The sequence below is a fragment of the Vulpes vulpes genome, chromosome 15, assembly GCF_048418805.1.
Source record: "Vulpes vulpes isolate BD-2025 chromosome 15, VulVul3, whole genome shotgun sequence".
Classification (NCBI taxonomy): Eukaryota; Metazoa; Chordata; class Mammalia; order Carnivora; family Canidae; genus Vulpes; species Vulpes vulpes.
The window spans coordinates 79,457,357-79,480,114 of record NC_132794.1 but is presented as its reverse complement, the minus strand read 5'-3'; the positions used below and the strand labels follow the sequence as shown (position 1 = coordinate 79,480,114).

Below are 22,758 nucleotides of genomic sequence, written 5' to 3'. Positions count from 1 at the left end.
GGGACTGCATTAAACGTGTAAATTGCCCAGAGTAACATTGACATTTTCACAATATTAATTCTTCCAATCCATGAGCATGGAATATTTTTCCATCTGTTTGGAACACAGTATTTATATAGTTTCAAGAATTACCAACTTCAAAAGAAAAAATTATATCTTGACAACAGAGAAATCTAACAGAAAGCAACTTAACCAAGTGTTCGATTTTACCAGCAATATTGGAACTACCTATCATCTAATGGCTCCTAATATGCTGCACTGAGAAAAATAAAAATCACTTTTGTTTTCTCCCTGTCTAAAATATACAATCTGAATCTAATCATGAGGAAAATTCAGATAAGCACAAACTGAGGAACAGTCTAGAAAATAATTAGGCTGTACTCCTCAAAAATGTCAGTATCTGGGGCACCTGGATGGCTGAGTCGATTAAGTATCTGCCTTGGGCTCAGATCCTGATCTCAGAGGGTCCTGGGATAGAGCCCTGTGTCAGGCTCCCTGCTCAACGGGGAGCTGGCTTTTCACTCTCCCTCTGCCTCTCCTCCCTACTTGTGCTCTCTCTCCAATCAATTTTTTAAAACATTTTTTTAAACATCAATATCAAGAATGACAAAGACAGGTTGAGGAACTACTCCAGATTAAAGGAGACTGAAGAAACCTGAACTCACCCTGGCTGTTTTCCACCATCCCATTTTCCAGCAGTGTCAGTAACTCAACTGTCTCACAGTGTTTCATTTAGGCAGCTTGACTTATTAACCATCATTTACATCACAACTCATTTTATGGCTACACCAACTTGGCATTTTTATATCATCTAAACAAGGAAACTGTGGCCACGCAGTAAGGACAAGAGTTTGCAATCTCTGCCCATTCCAAATGGTTGTGTTAGTTTTGGCACATGGTCAGATAATTTTTGGAAAAGGCAATAAAATGATGTATGAAGATAGAAAAAAAATTCAGTGTGATTCTGGATTGCATAGTAGACAGGAAAAACAAAAGAATAAAGGACATTATAGGGACAATTGTTAAAAATACAATATGATGTATGAATTAGGTTACACTCGTGTACCTGATTATTTAATTTCCTGACAAATATTTTACTGTATTTCTGTAAGAGAATGTCATGGTTCTTGGGAAACATACAAATTAGACTCAAATTAATCAGAAAAGCTTGCATTTATATATATCCATAGAGAGAGCATGATACAGCTAATGGGTAAAATATAAATAACTGGTGAATCTTGGTAAAAGATATGTGGTAATTCTTTGTATTCTCCTTATACTCTGTAAGTCTGAAACCATATCAAAATAAAAAGTAACACCTAACAAAAGACATAATTGAAAAACTGGAAAACTTTTTGACAAATATGACAGATAAAAGGTTACTTCCTTTAATATATAAAGAAACTGTATAAAACATTCAGAAAAAAGTAATACCCCAAAAAATTAATGGGAAAAGGTATCTATAGCTTATTTACAAGAAAAACTAATAAACTTTTAAAGGAAAAACAACAAAATATCAAACTCACTAATAATTTAAATAGGCAAAGAAAGATGTTTTCTACCTCTTAAATCAGTTTGGTAAGTATGCCTGAAAATGGCCACTCAAAACCCTATTAGTGAGAGTGTTAATTCGAACCTTAAAAAAAAATCTTTCACTAAAGCAGTTCATAAATACAAATCAAAAGCCTTAAAAATATCCACACCATCTCACCCAGTGATTCTAGTACATAATACTGTCCCCAAAAGAAATCATCTGAACTGTGGATTTAAAATGTATGCCCAAAGATATTCATCAAAGGATATTTACAGTAGCAAAATTCTTTAAAACAAGCTGTATGCTCAACAGTAGGCAAATGGCTAAGTAAATTAGAATATAACCACAAATACAATATGCAGTCACTGAAAGAAAAATGGGGACTGTTAAACAATAAATGTTAAGAAAATAAAGTTTATAAAAACAAGCATTCATGGATGACCCAGTCTAGGTAAAAAAAAAAAAAAAAAATTAATGAAACACAGAATAAAAATACTAATAACAAACACTGATTGTTTGAATATAGACAAGGAGTGTGGACACCTGGTCCAAGTCTCAAGTTATCTATGAGATCTCTTCTTGTCCACCCTTTACCACCCGAGACAGAGCTACTACTCCTTACATGGTGGCATCATTCCAAGTTACCTGCCTCACTCTTCAGAAGAAAGGACTCAGCCTTTCTTGAAGGCATGACACCATCCCTAGTTGGACTCAACAAACATTTGCTGCTTCATATTTACAAATTCTCCTACTCTGCTTCATGTATGTTAAAAAAAAAAAAACTTTTAACTATCTAGCTATTAAGGTCACATCAAAGAGTGCCTGGGTGGCTCATTCAATTGAGCATCTGCCTTTGGCTAGGGTCCTGGGATAGAGCCCTGCATCATGCTAAGCAGGGAGCCTGCTTCTCCCCATCCTGCTCCCCAATGTACACTCCCCATCCTGCTCCCGCTTGTACACTCGCGCATGCCCTCTCTCTCAAATAAATAAATAAATAAAATATTTTTTTTAAAAGTCACCTTGAAAATGAAATGAAAATTAAACATGGAAGTGCATCAAGAAGCAGTCTCTCTCTTTTTTTCTTTCAAATAAAAACATTAAAGAGAGAACATCCCTAGAGCTTTGTTTCAAAACCCCAGACTCCCAAGGCAGGCTTCAGACAGCATTAAGACATCACATACCTGATGAGCATGATACCACTGTCACTATCAGCTCACTTTCATGTCAAAAAAAAAAATATTTTTAAGTCTAATCATTAGCTGCCACCAAAAAATACACCCATCTGTGTGTTACACTGATTAGCCATTACCCAGGGCCACACCTTATTCCAGCTCTGCCCTATTCCCCATTGATTCCACTACTCTGCCCTATTCCCCACCTTCCACTTGGCAACATTCCACCTAATTAGCTGAGCAGAGCACAGTCACAGGGAGGAAGCCATGAGCAAGACGAACAACATGGAGAAACCAGATGGAAGTAGGATGACCACAACTGTGGCAGAGGGCTGCTGGAGAAGAATCCACAAGTCAGTGGTTCTCAACCAGAGCAATTTTGCCACCCAGGGACTTTTGGAGATATTTCTGATTGCCGTTCACTGTGGGGGTACTACTGGCATCTAGTATGAAGACACCAGGGATGCTATTAAATATCCTATAATGTAAAAGATAGCCCCTCACAACAAAGAATTATCTGGCCCCAAATCTCAATAGTGCTAACACTTAAAAACTTGCTGTAAAATGATTTATCCACTAATCCCAACTCAGAAGTAGGATACCCAGTGGGTAAAGGAGACCTGAAGTAGTTTAGGAAATGTACATACACACACACAACCTCCTCAACCAGATGCTAAGTCAGAATGTGAAACAACTGTTCCTTTAGTGACCAAACTCTACCTTAGGAAGTAGGAAAAAGAGAATAATTCAATAAGTTATTTAATAAGAACACCTTCTTCCCCCAAGGGCTTGCTCCCTTACATATTCTTCTTCAAAGACTGCTTCCTAGCAGAAACTGTAAGATGATAATACTATCAAAATTGTCGCCACAGACTGGTAAACATCTCCAAAGAAGTTGGCAATGCACTCCACCATCAATGACAAATTTACCTGGTATGTCAACAAGACCAAAGAACCAAATTCACAGTTCCTAGCTTAGCTTAAAAGAAAAGGGGCAAACATTCACAGATCAGCCAAAACAAAGAAAGTAAGAGTGCTGTTCTTCCCAGATGAATCATCCAAAACTACATAAGACTTAGGAGGAGCAACATTTTCAAAACTAAGAACAAATAATACTTAGTCTCACACTTCTACCCAAAGAAAAAAACAACAGAAAACAATTTAGAATATGAATGTCATTGTTATAAATCAGTTAAAGTCTGTGAGCACTTTGCCACATGACAATATGGTTTTTCTCGATTATTTTAACAACTGTATCATGTCATGATTTCCACCTATGGGAGGCTAGAGGGTTTACAGAAGTTATCCAGCACCATCCCTGGCTGAGGCAGAAATAACTTTGATCTGACTCTGAAGCACCACTACCAGTCTGACCTTGGCCTTTGTCCTTGCAGTGTTAGGAAGGACTTAAAGTGGCCCATTTCAATGTTGGTGCAGAAGAATCTGTTAGCACATGTCCATCATGCTAAGTCAAGAGCTCTTCCCTATGATCTACAGGTGTTAGTTTGGCCCTAGGTTAGAATCAGTGAAACAAATTTAATTATCAATGTATCAGCTCTTGGTGTTTCTATAAGATTACCATGCTTTCCCTACCCAAGTCTTTTTCTTCTTTCTTCTCCAGGCTGTAAAATATGCTCTCCTCATGAACTGTGTTAGGGCTAGCTCAATTATGATTCAGTGGGAGACAAAAAAACAGAATGGAAGAATCAGAAGGAATCTTAGAGATCAACTAGTTCAAATCTAAGCCCACTTTTATAAATGAGTAAAATAAGGCAAAGAGAGAGAAAGCAAGGTTGCCACTTGCCAGAGGTCAAGGTTGCTTGCCAGAGGTACTTGCTCAGGAAAACCAGAAGTGGAACTCAGGTTTCCTACCTCTTAAGCCTAATGCCCTCAGAACTATACGAATTGTAGAGTATGCTATGTAAGTAACAGAATTTACATAATTTATTTAAAGTTTTATAATTTAAAAAATAATTTTTAGTTTTAGCAAGTTAAAAAAAAAACACTTCACATTGTCACAACCACCCTATGAAGTAATAGAATTGCTATCATCCCCACTAAATGGATGGTAAACCCAGGCTCAAGTTCATACAGTAAGCACTGAAGCTGGCTCCAGGGCCCATATCCTTAACCACAATGCTACCTAGGTAAGTACTAGAACATTCCTAACATTATCTCAACTGAATTAACAAACTTAAGACTTCCAGTAATTTTTGACAATTTTAATGCTTTGATAGAATCTAATATAAAAGCTATCCTTCCTGAGAATATAGTAAAATTATTTTTAACAAATCAAGATAAATGTAAAAGATAATTGCATAAGAATTATAATTTATAAACTATAAACTTAAAGGATATATTATGCCAGTATTCCTGGCATAAAATGTCATTTTAACTTAAAAATGACGTTACGGGGACAGCTTGAGTGGCTCAGTGGGTAAGCGCCACCTCCAGCCCAGGGCGTGATCCTGGAGACCCAGGATCGAGTACCACATCTGGCTCCCTGCATGGAGACTGCTTCTCCCTCTGCCTGTGTCTCTGCCTCTTTCTGTGTGTCTCTCATGAATAAATAAATAAAATCTTTTTTAAAAATCAGGTTATGGTATTAATGTATGATTTTCTTTTTTTTTTTTTTTTTTTTTTTAATTTTTATTTACTTATGATAGTCACAGAGAGAGAGAGAGAGGCAGAGACACAGGCAGAGGGAGAAGCAGGCTCCATGCACCGGGAGCCCGATGTGGGATTCGATCCCGGGTCTCCAGGATCGCGCCCTGGGCCAAAGGCAGGCGCCAAACCGCTGCGCCACCCAGGGATCCCAATGTATGATTTTCTATATCAAATACCCAGAAGAAATTCACCTAAAAGCAATCTAATCTTTCTAGGAATAATACAGAAAGAATTCATTTACAGAATGGAGCTTTTTAAGAAATCTTAGCCAAGCAGAGTTTTATACCCTTAATAATTTCTCAAAGGCCTTTCACATATTGTGTGCCATGAACAAAATAAAATAAGCTCCAAGCAAATAAAATACATAATCTGCCTAATTCATACAAATGTACTAAAACATTAATAAATATTAAAAGTATGGATTAAACACTTAAGTTTAGTTTTTGTTCCACCAAAACTCTATAAAATGACAGTAAAATGACTTTTAAAAAAAGGTTACATTTCTGGGAAGATGGAGTAAATATACATTTCCCTATTTGTCCCACTAAATACAACTAAAAACTGTGGACATTATATATTAAATAAACAAAAGCTCTGAAAGGCAGAAAAGAAGGCAGACCAGCTAGGGACCTCAGGATTCAAGAAACAACATGATGTTGAGTTCCCAGGGTTTTCTTTTTGCTTTATATAATTCAAACTTATAGCTGAAGAACTGGCAATTCAAAAACACCAAGGAGTATGGACCAAAAAAAAAAAAAAAAGCCCCACAGAAAGCCAACTCTTTCTAACCCAACAAGTAGAAAAGGGTCAGCCCAGAAAGACAAAAAACTTTAAGACAGTGAAACTTTTAGACATCCTACTCTAGCCATAAACCACAGAAAAAACTGCAGCTACACCCCTACTCAGTCCAGCAAAGACAGAGGATAAATCGGAATTCTACTCCTACCAAGATGCAACAAGGCATCCCAATATCCCCATCAGGATGGTATTAGAGAAGGCTGAGTAACTAGTGAGGACTTTCATCCCCACCACTGCTGTGTTTGGAAAAAAAAAAAAAAAAAACAAAGCCTCAGCAAAGAAATATAGGATACAAAGAAGAACCAAAAGGCAACTTCAGAACTGAAAAATATAATTATCAAAATACAAAAATCAATAGATGGGCTTAATATCAGAATGGTGGGAACAGAGAAAAGAGTCAGTGAACCAGAAGAAAGAACAACAGAAACTACTCAATCTGAATGACAGAGAGAAAGCAGACTGTGGGAAAAAATAAATAGCGTCTCAGGGACCTGTGGGATTATAACTAAAGAGCTAATATTGATGTCATCCCAGAGATCTGAGCTGAAAAAGCACTTGAAATAATGGCTAAAAATTCCCAAAGTTCGCAGATGTATGCACTCACAGACTCAAGATTCTGAGCCAACTCCAAACAGGATAAACTTAAAGAACACCCTCCAAGACACTGTCATAGTCAAACTTCTGAACACTACAAAGAAAACATCTTGAAAATAGTGAGAAAGCAACAACACCTTACCTACAAGGGGAAAATCATTTCAATGACAGCAAATACTTCATCAGAAACCAGAGAAGCCAGTAAGAAGAGACACAACACCTTTCAACGACTGAAAGAAAAGAACTATGACCTCCGAACCCATATCCAACAAAAATATCCTTCAGAGAGGGAAGTCAAGACAGCTGAGATAAAAGTAAACTAAGAGAATGTGTCACTAACACATGTACTCTAAAAGAATTGAATGGCTACGTATGTTCTCTAAACAGAAAAGAAAAAGAGAAAGTTAACAAAGTATTTACAAATAGAATTCAGCAAATATAAATAGAATTATAAACCATGACCAAATGAGGCTTATTCAAAGGATGTAAGATCTGATCTATATTTTGAAATCTATAATGTTGATCTACAATGTTAAGAGGCTAATGAATGAAATCACATGTTCATATCAATTAATGCAAATAATACCCAAATTCAACACCTGTTCATGATAAAAACTCTCAGAAAAAATATGAAAAAAGAATTTCCTTAATTTGATAAAAAGCATCTACAAAAAAAAAAAAAAAAACACCTACACCTAACATGACACATAATGATGAGATCAACCATTTCCCCTCCTCCTCCCAAGACTAGGAAAAAGGCAACTCTTGTTTAATATGTTGCTGGTAGTTCTAACCAATGCAATAAGGCAAGAAAAGGAAATAAGAGGCATGCAGTTTGGAAAGTAAGAAATAAAATTGACCTATTTGCAGTTGGCATAGTTGTCTATATAAAAAAATCCCAAGGAATCTACCAAAACACTCCCAGGATAAGTGAGTTCAGCAATGTGCAGGATATGAGATAAGCATACTAACATTAGTTTACTTATATATACTAGCAATGAAAACAAGGACACAACTTAAAAATAAAACATTTATAATCATTTAAAAATGGCATACTTAAGATAAAACAAAGCTCTTTTATGCTGAAAACCACAAGATACTGGTGAAAGAAACCAGAGAATGAATGAATGAATCACTGAAGAAAGAAAGAAAGAAAGAAAGAAAGAAAGAAAGAAAGAAAGAAAGAAAGAAAGAAATACTGTGTACCTGGACTAGAGCTCAACAAAGTAAAGCTGTCTATTCTTCCCTAATTGATATACCTGTGAGAGGCACCTGGCTGGCTCAGTTGGTAGAGCATGCAACTCTTGATCTCAGGTCATGAGTTTGATCCCCACGTTGGGCATGGAGCTTGCTTAATATTAAAAAAACAAAAAACTAAACATGTTAATATCATACAACCCATTAAATGCACTCCAGGACAGTTATCTCAGAGAAATGAAGTAATATGGTCACACAAAAGCCTGTGCACAAATGCTTGTAATAGCTTTATTCAACCAGATGTCCTTCAATAGGCAAATGATTAAACAAATTATGGTACATCTGGATGTACAGAATTACAGTACATCTATGGCATATACCACAGAATACTATTCAGCAACAAAAAGGGAATAAAAAGAACTATTTGGACATGGGATAATCAGAATGAATATCCAGAAAATGTTGAATTTGAAAAGCCAATCCAAAAAGGTCATAAAATGTGATTCCATTTATATAACATTCTTAAAAAGACAACAGTTTAGCAATGGGAAAACAGATTAATGATTGCCAGGGGTGAAGAAGGAGGTGAGTGTGGGGAGAAGTGGGTATAGCTATAAAAAGCACAACATGAGGAATTCTTGGGGAGACAGAAATATTCTGCATCTTGACTATAACAATGTCAGTGTCCTGGTCTTGATATTTTACTGTAGAGTTTCAAGATGTTAATTCTGAGGGATATTGAATAAAGGTTAAACAGGATCCCTCTGCAAGTTAAAGAGGATTCCTGACAACTGCATATAAACCTACAGTTATCTCAAAATGGAAAATTTAAAGAAAAAAGGTATAAATAAGAAGGCTACAAATGAGAGATGGTAACCAAGCAGACAAAAAAATTTTTTCAACATATTTTTTGAAGACAGGAAAATATGGAAATAAAAATTTAGCAAGGTAAATAGGGCCACAATGTAAAATACATGAAATGATGGATAAAGATACAAAAGGAATTAATTTCCCTATAAAACACTAATGGGCTCAGGCTTCAAGTTATAAGTGGGAACAAGCTACAGGCTAAAAAACAGATATAATAAAAGTCTAAAAATAAAACAATTGGTTCCCTGGCCACCTCCCCAACCAAAACTGCTACCAAAAGCAGGGTGCTGTCATAACAAAAACCTAAATAAGTTGTATTTATTTAGTCATCACTTTGTCGGCAATGAGGAACTTCATATTAGAGAATGAAAAGATGATGATCCATGTTATACAAAGGAAAATATTTAGAAACTCTGCTGATGGCTCTAACTCAGAATACAAACCACACACCTGATAAACTTTAAGCCCTATGGGGGGAAAAGTAGAAAACTTTAAAACTATAGTGTGTGTTGGTTACTACTGGTTATTTCTAGCAGGGTATTACAGGAAAAAATGAGCTCAGAGAAAATCAGATTGCAGTGTTATATAGATGGCTTCCACTGAAACAAGATAGAAGAGTGGAAGCAAAAAAGCAGAAAAATAAAGTAGATTTGAGAACTATGTCCCCAAAATTAACTTAGTTATTGGCACTGTGATTGATTGGAAGCCAATGGGTAATAAGTCCGCTAAGTTTCTAAGGGAAATATACTGGCAGAAAAACTACAAGGCCAGATTTAGAAGGTCTGACTGTTCAAGACCTAAAAGCCATCTCTGGGAGTCCAACCTTCTACAAAAAGACCAACTTCACCATACCCAAGGAGGCCATGCTCAGAACATAAAATGTGGATGTGGGATGTGGCCAAATAAGAGAATGGGGGAGGGGGGAACCTCATAAAGGATGGTCCCTGGGGCAATGAAGCAAAAAAGAACATGAGAGTTTGTCTCAAGGAACAAAAATTAGAGTCTAATTAAGAAACATCCTTTCCTTCCAGGGATGGAAACCTTCCTTTATAATGTCTGCCCATAAACAAAGAACTGTTACAGAAGAGTGACAACTGTCTCTATATGTTTCACCTTCCAGTGGAATTGTTTACTAATCATGTTGTATTCTTACTATAATACTTTTTTGGGGGGAGGGGGGATAGGGAGAAATATGTCTTCTTCACTCACTTGAACAAGAAAGGCTGATATGGACCTGACAGGCATCACTTAAAGATCCTGTACTTTGAACTGAAGGCAATGACTGGCTGGATAGGGGATTAGTGTGCTCTATGTGTGGGGAAAAAAAAATTAAACAGTTTGGGGACCAGAATGACTAACTGAAACAGAGCCAACCCTATTCATCTACTTACATAGTTTCTTGTTCCCAGGCAAGCCAGAGACTACATTTCCAGTCTCTTGCAATTATTTGAGAGGCCTGTTGACAGATTCCCAGCCAATATAAGGACAGTAATATTTGTCCACTTCTAGGCCCTTAAAAACATTCACTGAAAAAAAAAAAAAAACATTCACTGAGATCCTCCATCCAGCAGTCTCTTCAACCTTCATCTTGGAGGCAGATGGCATAGTTATAGATAAAGGAGTTACATTCACTTTGTGTTAGATTACGCATGACAATATTTTGTTTTTGCCGTTACCACGGTATAACACAGCACCAGGCTCTCAAAATTTTTGGTGCATACAAATCATCTTGTTCTGATGTAGCAGATCTGGGATGCAGCCTGAGATTCTACTTTTCTAACAAGCTCCAAGATAATACTAATGTGGCTGGTTTATGGAATACACTTTGAGGAGCAAGAGCTTAAATTACCAAGAATAATACGCAAGGAGAGAATAGACGATTCTCTGGGGAAACTAGCCAGGATAAAGGTCTGCCACATAGTGACTGAGCAGTGAGCCTAGAGAATTCAGGCTCACATTAAAGCAGGATGATGGAAGGCTCTAGGAAGAAAGACCTCCAGAAAATTATAGAGATTGATAGAAAAGATACTATAGATGATATAAGAGAGCATCTAGTAAAAAAATTTTAAGAATATGTGTATGAAAAGTTACGTCACTTAAAAAAATGAGGTAACTGGGCAGCCCCGTGGCCCAGCGGTTTAGCGCCGCCTTCAGCCTGGGGTGTGATCCTGGAGACCCAGGATCGAGTCCCACGTCGGGCTCCCTGCATGGAGCCTGCTTCTCCCTCTGCCTGTATCTCTGCCATTCTCTCTCTGTCATGAATAAATAAATAAAATCTTTAAAAAAAAAAACACAAGGTAACTTTAAAAATATACATTAGACCATCAAAAGATGAATGGATAAAGAAGATGTGGTTTATGTATACAATGGAATATTACTCAGCCATTAGAAATGACAAATACCCACCAATTGCTTCGACATGGATGGAACTGGAGGGTATTATGCTGAGTGAAATAAGTCAATCGGAGAAGGACAAACATTATATGGTCTCATTCATTTGGGGAATATAAATAATAGTGAAAGGGAGTAGAGGGGAAGGGAGAAGAAATGGGTAGGAAATATCAGAAAGGGAGACAGAACATGGAAGACTCCTAACTCTGGGAAACGAACTAGGGGTGGTGGAAGGGGAGGAGGGCGGGGGTGGGGGTGACTGAGTGGCGGGCACTGAGGGGGGCACTTGATGGGATGAGCACTGGGTGTTATTCTGTATGTTGGCAAAATGAACACCAATAAAAAATAAATTTATTATTAAAAAAAACATTAGAAAAAAGTAGTCACACACTACTACTTGGCTCTGTAGAACAATTAAGTTCAAGTGGTCACTGACTACTATTTCAGTTAAAATAGAGCTATAATCACAGCTGGAATGAAGTAAAGGTAAGTGAGGAATTTAAGATGCCCAAATCCACATAACACGAAAGGAATGCATAATCTAAAACTGGTAAATCAATAATATGTATAAGCATTAAGTTTAGAACTATGGAGGTAAACTACCATAGAAAGAAGAAAACAGAAGTTGCCTCTGTGTTCATTATAAACCCTTTGTGTTCATTATTTTTAAACACTATCCAAATATTTTGATGAAAACTTAAACATTAATTTTAAAATACAGAAAAATATAGAGACTGGTAACATAATATGGGCAAGGGAATGGAAAAAAATGGTATCTACACATTAGGGGAAGTATAGATTGAAATAAACATTTGGGCAACAATTGCCACTATACAATTTAAATCTCATCTGACCAGACAATTCCACTTTTAGGACTCTATACTGTACTAGTACTTCACGAATGTTCAGAAACATACATATGATAACAGGCACTTCAACACTGTTATAAATGAGAAAAATCAAGGGTGCCTGGGTAGCTTAGTCGGTTAAGCATCCAATTCTTGATCTCAGCTCAGATCTTGATCTCAGGGTCATGAGTTCAAGCCCCATATTGGATGCAGAGATTACCAAAAATAATAAATAAACTTCAAAAAAAGTTCACATAACCACTGCTAATAACAGAAAAAAATTAACAATCCAATCATTCACCAAGAGTACAAAGATCAAATTATGGAATATTCATATAATGTAATACAACACAACAGTAATGTATCCATGAACTACAGCCACCTACAGAAATATGGGTCAGTCTCAAGTCTCATATTATGTGGGATACAAAAGCAAGTGATCAAAGTATCCACACACTGTGATTCTAGTTACTAAGTTCAACATTGTGAAGACTGAAAGAACATAGCTTAAAGAGGCAAATATGATAAAACTATGAAAAATAACAAGGAAATAACAAACATAAATTTAGGGCATTAGTTATGTCTGTGGGGAGGTAAAAAGATGGGGTGAGATGGGGACCAGGGGCACTAAAGATAATGTAAGGTTTTGTTCCCAATTCGTGGTGATTACAGACTAATAGCATTTAAGTTCTAGACATATTTCATAATTATTATAATGCTTATTCAATATCTAAAATATGAAAACATCTAGAAATAAAACTTCCAGGTAACAAATTTTTTTTCCTTTTGTCAAGACATGTTCATGAGAAAAATAATTCAAATAATATATGAAAGTCCAATCATTTAAAAAAAAAAATCACCTAAAATCCCACCATCTAGACACAATCAGTAACAATTTACTGACTATCCTTCTGGACGTTATTCATGTTAGTATACATACATTTAAAATTTTTACATAAAATTACAACACATATGCGCTTATTGTATAAATGCTATTTACACACTTGCTTTTTATAATTAGCTGTACTGAGTCCACAATTTACATAAAATACACTCATTTTAAGTGTAATATTGGAAAAGTTTTGACAAAAGTATATGCAGTATAACCACTAACCACTTAAAATTCAGACAGAACATTTCTATCACTGCAAATAATTTCCTCTTGCTCCTCTGCAGTCAATTCCTCCCACTCCCACTTAGGTAATTACTAATCTGCTTTATTATAGATTAGTTTTGTTGGTTCTAAGATAAATCGAATGGAATTATACAGTATGTACTCTTCTGTGTCTGTTTTCTTTTGCTCAGCAAAATGTTTTTCAATTTCATGCCATGATATTATAGTAGTTCCCTTTACTATGGAATACTGTTCCTTGTGTAATTATTGATAAACATTTGGACTATTCCAGTTTTGATCTCTGAACATTGGGGTCTAAGTCATTTGTGATGTCACATTTTATTTTATAACCAGGAGAAGAATTGCTAGGTCATCCCATAAATGTATAAGTTAACAGGAAACTGCCACACTGTTTTCCAAAGTGCCTGTATCTTTATACACTCTTACTAGTAATTCATGTATGTTCTGGTCACTCTATACCTTCACCAACCCTTGGTATCATCAATCTCTTCAATTGTAACCATTCTCATAAGCAAAAAGTTGTTTATAATTTTGATTTGCATTTCCCTAAATGACTGAACATATTGAGAACTTTAAATATGCCTATTGTGAATTTAAGTATCTTCTTTTGTGACATCTCTGCCCATATCTTTTTAAGATTTTATTTATTCATGAGAGACACAGAGAGAGAGAGAGAGACAGAGAGAGAGAGAGAGGCAGAGACACAGGCAGAGGGAGAAGCAGGCTCCATGCTGGGAGCCCGACGTGGGACTTGATCCTGGGTCTCCAGGAGCACGTCCTGGGCTGAAGGCGGTGCTAAACCGCTGAGCCACCTGGGCTGCCCTCTGCCCAAATCTTTTACCAATTTTATAATTTGGATTGTCTGCCTTATGAATGGTTTATAGAGGTTCTTCATATATACTGGATAAAAGTCCTATGCCAGATATATGAATTGCAAATATTTGCTCCCATTCTCTAGCATATCTTTTATTTTCCTTAGCAATGTCTTTTAAAGATTTTTTTATTTACTTATGATAGACATAGAGAGAAAGAGAGAGAGAGAGGGGCGGAGACACAGGAGGAGGGAGAAGCAGGCTCCATGCCGGGAACCCGACGCGGGACTCGATCCTGGGACTCCAGGATCGCGCCCTGGGCCAAAGGCAGGTGCCAAACTGCTGAGCCACCCAGGGATCCCCCTTAGCAGTGTCTTTTAAAGTGCAGAAGTTTTTAACTTTTATTAGGTCTGATTTAACATTTAAAAATTTTTATAGGGGCACTTGGGTGGCTCAGTGGTTGAGCATCTGCCTTTGGCTCAGGTCGTGATCCTGGGATCGAGTCCCACATCAAGCTCCTTCTCCCTCTGCCTATGTCTCTGCCTCTCTCTGTGTGTCTCTAATGAATAAACAAATAAAATCTTTAAAAATAATAAAATAAAAATTTTTATAATTACTGCTTTTTGTATCATTCATAAGACTCAATGTTTTCTCCCTCAGACTGGGAATAAAACATGAGAGTCTGCTTACCACTTCTATCATAATGTTGGATTTGAGGTCCTAGCAAATGTAATAAGCCAAAGAAAAGAAATGAAAAAGGAAAGAAAGAAGGCAGGCAAGAAGGGACAAAGAAATGGCATACGGATTGGAAAGGAAGAAGTAAAACTGTCTTTATTCAGTGACTGCATATATAGAAAATTCTTAAAAAATAACCAAAAGACTACTAGGAATAGTATGTGAATTTATAAAGGCTGCCAAATACAAAGGTAATATACCAACAAAACCAACTGTACTTCTGTATATTAGCAATGAACAAGTGGAAAATTATTTTTAATCCCATTTACATTACAATCCCATAACATCAAAAAATATAAAACATTAAGATACAAACTTGACAAAATATGTATATGACATGTACGCTACAAAATTAAAAATAGTTCTTTGAAACAAATCTTTGAAAATAAAGAACAAAGGTAGAGGATTTATACTAACTGATTTCAAACCACACATAAAGCTACAGTAAGAAAGGCAGTAGAGTACTGATAAAAGGACAGAACTTAATAGAATAGTGAGTCCAGAAACAGATCCACATATATATCACCAGTTGATTTCCAACATAAAATGGCAAGATAATACAATGGGCAAAAAGCACACATAAAAGACAAGAAATTTAATAGGAAAAGGATAATCTTTTCAACAAATGATAACAAAGCAACCATGTATTCATAAAGGAACCTAGATTCCTACCTCCTACAACATATGCTATTAACCCCTAAAAATAGGTCATAGACCTAAATATAAGACATTTAGAAGGAAACTTCTAAAAAAAAAATAGAAGGAAACTTCTATGGCCTGATTTCCTTGATATAACAATATTTCCAATAACTTTGTATATTAATAAATATACATCTTTTACATTTTTTAAAAGATAAGAAAAATAAAGGACAGAGAGAATCTTTAAGACTTTTTTAAACATGTCTTCATTTTTAAAATCAAATATCCTCCCTTCCACCAATGACTTTTTCAAGTGTACAATTCACAGAATTGTGCAACCACCACACAATCAATTTTAGGACGTTCATCATCCTAAAAAAAAAAACAAAAACCCATTACTCATTATCAATTCTCCCGTCTACCCACAGCCCAATTCCCAGCACTAGGCAATCACTTGATCTATTTTCTGACTCTATAGATTTGTATATTCTAGACATTCTGTGTAAACATAACCATATAATACATGGCCTTCTGTGACTTTTATCATTTAGTATCACCCTTTAAAGGTTCATCTATGTTGTAGCATGAATCTGTACTTCATACTTTATGGCTGAGTAATATTCTACTGTATATATATAAACCACATTTTATTTATATCCATTTGCCAACCTGTATACATTTAAGTTGTTTTTACCTTTGGGCTATTATGAATACTGATGCTGTGAACATCTGCATATAAGTTGTTGTGAATATATATTTTAATTTTTCTTTGGGTATAAACCTGGGAATTGCTGTGTCATTTGCTATCCTTATGTTCAGCTATTTGAGGAAGTACCAGACTGTTTCCCAAAGCAGCTGCATCACTTTACATTCTCAATAATAGTGTATGAAGATTCCAATTTCTCCACTATCTGCAACAGTTGTGATTATCTGTCTTTTGATTATAGCCATCCCTGTGGGTATGACATGGTATTTCACTGCAGTACTGATTTACATTTCCCTGGTGGCTAATGAGATCAAGCTTCTTTTCAGGTGTTTACTGGCCACTCATATGTCTTGTCTGAAGAAATGTCTATTCAAATCCTTTGTTTTTAAAATAAGGGTTTTTTTTGTTGAGGTGTAAGACTTCTTTACATACTCTGGATACTTGACTTTCATTAGTAGATATGATTTGCTCATATCAAACAACAAAGAGAGCATGTAGACAGGATATCAACAGAAACTCTTAAACTCTGAGGGGAGGCAACCAAAACAGCACTACAATGTAAGGTAACTTGCAATATTTAGAAAATTACAGATGCCCATAACCTACAAGCACCAACTCCAATCCTAGGTGTTTACCTCAGAGAAATCCTTACACTTGGTAAAAACTAACGTGGGTGGACCTTGTTGGGGGAGGGAAAACATGAATGAAATGTAGTAACCTAAGTGGAAAAGTCATAGAAAAAAAATCTGCATAGTATCATGCCATTTACAGAAAGTTCAAAAACATACAAAAGTAAACTGTTTGGGGTGGGGGGAGTGTACACACTAAAATAAGTTCATGAAGAAAAGCAAAGAAATGATAGAATTCAGTAAGGTGGTTACTTCTGAAGGGAAGGAAGGGGGTGTCTAGTCAGGAAGGGGCACAAAGATTTCAATGGTGTGATAATATTCTGGTTTTTGAGCTTTATATATGCAAATAATACATTTTTGCGTGTGTGATATATTTCATAAACAAATTTTTCAGGGAGCTACACTGATATATAAAGATCTCTGTAATCCCAATATACTTAATGCAAATGAGTATCATAGTGAACCAAAAACTACATATAAACAATATTATCCATTATTTTTAACCCAACAAAGTGTATGCTTTGTAAAACTGAGAAGATGGATTCCCTGCCTTTTCCTGCTTCTCTCTTTCTATAAGCCTGTCTTCTCAACCATGGTTTATTTTTATTTTTTTTTAATTTTTTTTTTATTTATTTATGATAGTCACACACACACACACACACACACACACACACAGAGAGAGAGAGAGAGAGAGAGAGAGAGGCAGTGACATAGGCAGAGGGAGAAGCAGGCTCCATGCACCGGGAGCCTGACGTGGGACTCGAATCTGGGGTCTCCAGGATCGCGCCCTGGCCCAAAGTCAGGCGCTAAACCGTTGCACCACCCAGGGATCCCCATGATCTGGTTTAACTACTACCTCCTCTAGGAGGTTCTGCCACTCAAGCTATCAACTTGATGGGCTCTTATCCTCCTCTCAATTTCCACTGTATTTGTATTACCTCAAGGCCCTCATCACATTATGCCTAGAATGCATGTGATTTAACTCCTCTGTCAAAGATAAGTACCTGAAGGTCTAGAATACTGATTCTATCAGCCTGACTCATAGAAGGCTCTCAGTTTTTGTTGACTATTGAATAAATGAATTTGAAAATTCAGGAGTTTCAGAGAGAAGTGAGTAAAGATTTGGCCTGGGTTTTCTTTAAAACTCTCAAAAACTGAGGAATTAAATAATTATACACCTTGAAAAAGAATTTCAACATTGAAACTCTTCAAGACATAGCAAATACAAGATTAACAATAGTTGGTTAAAATATAAAATGTAAAATGTTGGGATGCCTGGGTGGCTCAGCAGTTGAGCATCTGCCTTCGGCTCAGGGTGTGATCCAGGGTCTGGGGATCAAGTCTCACATCGGGCTCCCTGTGAGGAGCCTGCTTCTCCCTCTGCCTGTGTCTCTGCCTCTCTCAGTGTCTCTCATGAATAAATAAATAAAATCTTAAATATATATATATATGTGCGCATATATATATAATGTTTATAGAGCATATACTGATTATTTTCCATGTCCACAGGCGGCCAAATCAAAGGCAAAATAACTTCCAGAAAGATTATTCACCACCAGTACAGTCCACTGCCTTAGAACATGTCTTGAAGTCAGTCATATAACTGGAGGACAGGTAGAGTTGTATCTTTCATAGAAAAAAAAAATAGTACATGCCATTTCATGTCCCAAACTTGTTACCTTTAGAAATTTTAGCAACTTTTTTTTTTTTTTTTTTTTTTTTTTTGCTTTCAGATATTTAAACTGTTTACCAGGGCACTTTGGTGGCACAGATTGTTGAGCATCCAACTTTTGGTCTCAGCTCAGGTTCTGATCTCAGGATCATGAGATGAAGCCCCAAGTCAGGCTCCATGCTCAACTGGAGTCTGCTTAAATCTCTTTCTCTCCCTCTCCTCTGCTACTCCTTACCCCTGTGCTTGCTCAAGCTCTCTCCCTCTCTAAAATAAATAAATAAATATTTTTAAAATTTTTTTTATCAAAAATATAAATTGTTTACCACCAAGAGTATGAACCTAAACATTATGTGCTTATGGCAGAAAAAGAACTGCTTCATGGGGGGACAAGTGAAACAGAGCTGTTCAAGAGCTAGCCATTATGGCTGATAATAAACAGGGAGTCATAACTGGTTGAACCAATCCATTCCTGTGTATGCATCTGTAATTTCTTCCTGGAGCTAATTTAAAGGAGACAAAAACAGTGAAAGGGAACAAAGAGGAAAGGAGAAAAAATGAGTGAGAAATATCAGAAAGGGAGACAAACATGAGAGACTCCTAACTCTGGCAAACAAACAAGGGGGGGTGGAAATGGAGGTGGGCGGGGGGCGGGGGGGTGGGTGACTGAGTGACGGACACTGAGGGGGGCACTTGATGGGATGAGCACTGGGTGTTATGCTATATGTTGGCAAATTGAACTCCAATAAATAAATAAATAAATAAACAAACAAATAAACAAATAAAATAAAGGAGACAAAAATGTTGAAGGTTTGCCAGATTTAGCAAATAAAAATACAGTAAGCCCAGTTAAACTTAAATTTCAGATAAACAATGAATTTTTTTTTAGTAATGCATGCCTTATGCAATATTTATACTAAAACCTTTTTCACGGTTAATCTGAAATTCAAATTTCAACTAGGTTATCTGTATTTTATCTTGCAACCGTAACTAAAGCCAAAAAAAAAAAAAAAAAAAAAAGGAGCAGTAATCAATTCAATTTCCTCACTTTGTAGCCGAAACTAAGACCTAAAGAAAGAAGTGACTTACCTAAACCCACATCAAAGATTAAGGAAGTGAGTTTACTTTGAAAACAAAAAACATATTTCACTAGGTCTCCTTGGGTTCCATTCATAGTCCATTCAACCTCCAATTCTGAGTCCTCTCACAGAAGCACCAAAGTGGACAAGCTTTAAAAGGCTACAGTTTTTCTCTTTCAATATCAAACTTCAGATTTCAGTAAATCCTTTCTTCGAGAACTAACCAGAAAACTAAGCATTTCTCTTCACTTAAAAAATCATCCTGATAATTTTTGGTCTACAGACTACTACTTCATATTGTTTATACGTTCACTCACTATATGAAACAGGACCTCTTTTTCTCCTAAAACCCAGTTCTCTCAAAATCCAGGGTTTCAAAATTTGTAATTTGTTCAAATCATTCCATGACTGTAAGTAAAGACTTTAGGTCATGTATTCTCTCAACTTTTATATTTTTCCGAAGAAATGTCCTAGTCCATTCAGTTGGGTCTAAATAAAAGTCCTGCAAAAAGTCTTCCACTCCCATTCTATACTTGAGCAACTAGGCCAGCAATGAGCATCAGGTCCAACTATTATAAATATACACTTACTTTCCCTGGGCCTGGACTGCAAGAAATGAAAAGATGGAAAGAGAAAGGTCCATTGGAAATTTGGGGCCTTTTCCAAGTCTATGTGCAGAATATACTAATTGTCTCTCTAATTGCATGACACACGGTCAAACAAAATTGAAGGAAAAATAATGGAAAACTCCATATAGGCAAAAGACTCCTCTTCCAGACCCTGTCAAATTAACAAACACAGAACCCTTCCTCAGCAGCATACCAGTGCTTCTCAACCTGTGATCCCTGGAGGCCTTCAGAAGTATTGCAGTGGAACAGGAAGACAGTAAAGCAGACAAAGGTTTCGATTTTATCTTTTTTTTTTTTTAAGATTTTATTTCTTTATTTGAGAGCAAGCGAGAGAGCACAAGCAGGGGGAGGGGCAGAGAGAGGGAGCCGCGGCCTCCCCGCTGAGCAGGGAGTCGATGTGGGAGCTCCATCCTCGGATCCTGGGATCATAACTGAGCCGAAGGCAGGCACTTAACCCACTGAGCCACACGGGCACACGACCCCCCCCCCCCCCGCCCTCCTTTCCTTAACTGAGGCTTCCAGAGAGGTTCTAAGAAAGGTTGTGTTGCGTCAGAAAAGCCTGGGGAAAAAGGCAGCAACATAAACCATAAACCGTAACGACCTAGCATATAATACGTTTTCTACTAAAAACTTTACCCAGGTGAACATGAATCCAAACCGTGTCAGATGAAAAATCTAAAGACAAGCAGGAACTTAGCAATTAAAAGACAAATATCTACCTAAGCTTTCCCTGTGGCAGCTTCCAAAGTACGCAGGTTAAGCAGGTTTCCCTCGAGATCACACACGTCAGGGGTGGAAGGTCCTCAGAGATCCCCTAGTCCAGACGTTCAGTACAGATGTGGAAACTCAGGCTGGCGCGAGGCTGACTTGCTCAAGGTCTCACAGCCCTCAGAGGCCGGACTTCACCGGGACTCCGGGCTGGCAGCCCGAGGCCTTCAGCTCCCGACGGGTCGTGCGGCCCCTGGCTTGGCCGGGCCCCAGGGGCAGCCTCGAGCAGCCGAGGCGGAAGAGCCCACGGCCCAGGGTCGCCGCCGCCTACCGGCCGGCTCCACTCCGGGGCGGGGACCCAGGGCGCTACACAGCCCTGGCCTCGGCGGCCGCCCCGCCCAACCCACCTGTCGCGGACTGCACAGCGGCAGCCACACCCCCTGCCGGGGCCGGGGGCTCAGCCGGCCTAGTCTGCCGCGGGCAGCGGCGACCGCACGCGGCGCGACCTACGCCGGTCCCGAGGCCGCAGGAGTTACCTCAGGTGGGCGCTGAGCTCCCGGATGGGCCGACCCGGCCCGCCCGAAGCATGCCGGACACCAGGATGCCGCAGGGCCGGAGCTCCGCCGCCACCGGGCCTGTTTACACCCCTGGGCGGGAGGACGCGCCGTCTCCTCACGTGACACGTGCGTCACGTGTCCGCCCGGGGGCGGGCGAGGGGCGTTGTGCTGTTGCCTGGCAACGACGGCGCGAGGGGCGGGCCGCGGCGGTCGGAGCGAGAGCCGGCGCGCCCTGCGGGTCTGCGAGCGGAAGCGGGCGCCTCCCACCGCTCCCCTCTCATCCCTTTGTGACCCCCGGGCCTTGACTGCTTGTATTGTTAGCGCTTTGCAAGGACGAGGGAATTCGGTCAAGTATTCTGACGTTAAACTTGGAGGAAAAAATGGAAAGAATTCCTTACCTAACGCTGGCAAAGGCAAAGCGTTTGTTTACCTTAAGGACCCTGTGTTTGCTTTCGCTCTCAGGAGCCCAAGGCTATTCTACAGCCTATCCTATTATAGAATGATGTGAGGAAGGCTTAAGGAGCTTCCAACTTTTTTTTTAATTTTTATTTATTTATGATAGTCACAGAGAGAGAGAGAGAGAGAGGCAGAGACACAGGCAGAGGGAGAAGCAGGCTCCATGCACCGGGAGCCCGATGTGGGATTCGATCCCGGGTCTCCAGGATCGCAACCTGGGCCAAAGGCAGGCGCCGAACCGCTGCGCCACCCAGGGATCCCAACTTCCAACTTTTAAATCATATTTTTTTTTATAATTTTCATAAGAACTAGTCCTTGTATATGTAAATACAGATACATCTAAATAAGTGTGTGATTCAGCATTCACCTTTTGTCCACACCAAACTTTCATGATTATAGCTGATACTTGTTTTTAGCAATTTCTACCAAATCTTTTTCCTACATCAGACTTTACAGAAGTTTCAGCCACTGCCAATTTCTCCCATAATATTCATGACAGATTTCATAAAAGACTAATAATTTGTACTATTTCTTAGTAAATTCATGAGTGAATTGTGAGCAACTACCTTCAAATAGTACAGAATTGTTCTGTTGCCCAGAAGTGATCTACTGCATAATTAATTCCTCCACACAATCCTGATCACTTTGCATACATGGCTAAGAGCAAATTGACAGGGTCAAGAGTGTGCTCAAAATACCCTTCAGGTCAGTGCAAGGTCAAGCATCCTCTACATTAACACATCTAAAATGCAACATTACAAAAAGGAGAAAACACAGTCATGAATTTTCTCCATACTCATCTTTTCCTACGGAAAATAGGTTACAAGGCCAGTTGCCACAACCTGCTTGACTTTTTCTGCTGCTTCTGGCAGCAGAAGTTCCATGAAAGGAGAAATAATATCTTTCACTGATATACCTTATGCCTACGCCATG

At 38.1% G+C, this 22,758-nt stretch overlaps 1 protein-coding gene across 11 annotated transcripts in view; it reads right to left on the bottom strand.

Moving 5' to 3' along the window:
- Positions 1 to 21,610, bottom strand: part of MARCHF8 (membrane associated ring-CH-type finger 8) — a 144,495-nt gene extending 122,885 nt beyond the window's left edge. For 2 of the 11 annotated variants that reach the window (XM_072739388.1, XM_072739389.1), the window contains exon 1: positions 20,824 to 21,306. The gene's annotated coding sequence lies outside the window, so the exon portion shown is untranslated. Of the gene's footprint in view, positions 1 to 10,223; positions 10,359 to 20,823 lie in introns of those variants that run through there. The other 9 variants (XM_072739387.1, XM_072739392.1, XM_025990012.2 and 6 more) reach the window with 8 other exon arrangements.
- Between the last annotated feature and the right edge of the window lie 1,148 nt (positions 21,611 to 22,758).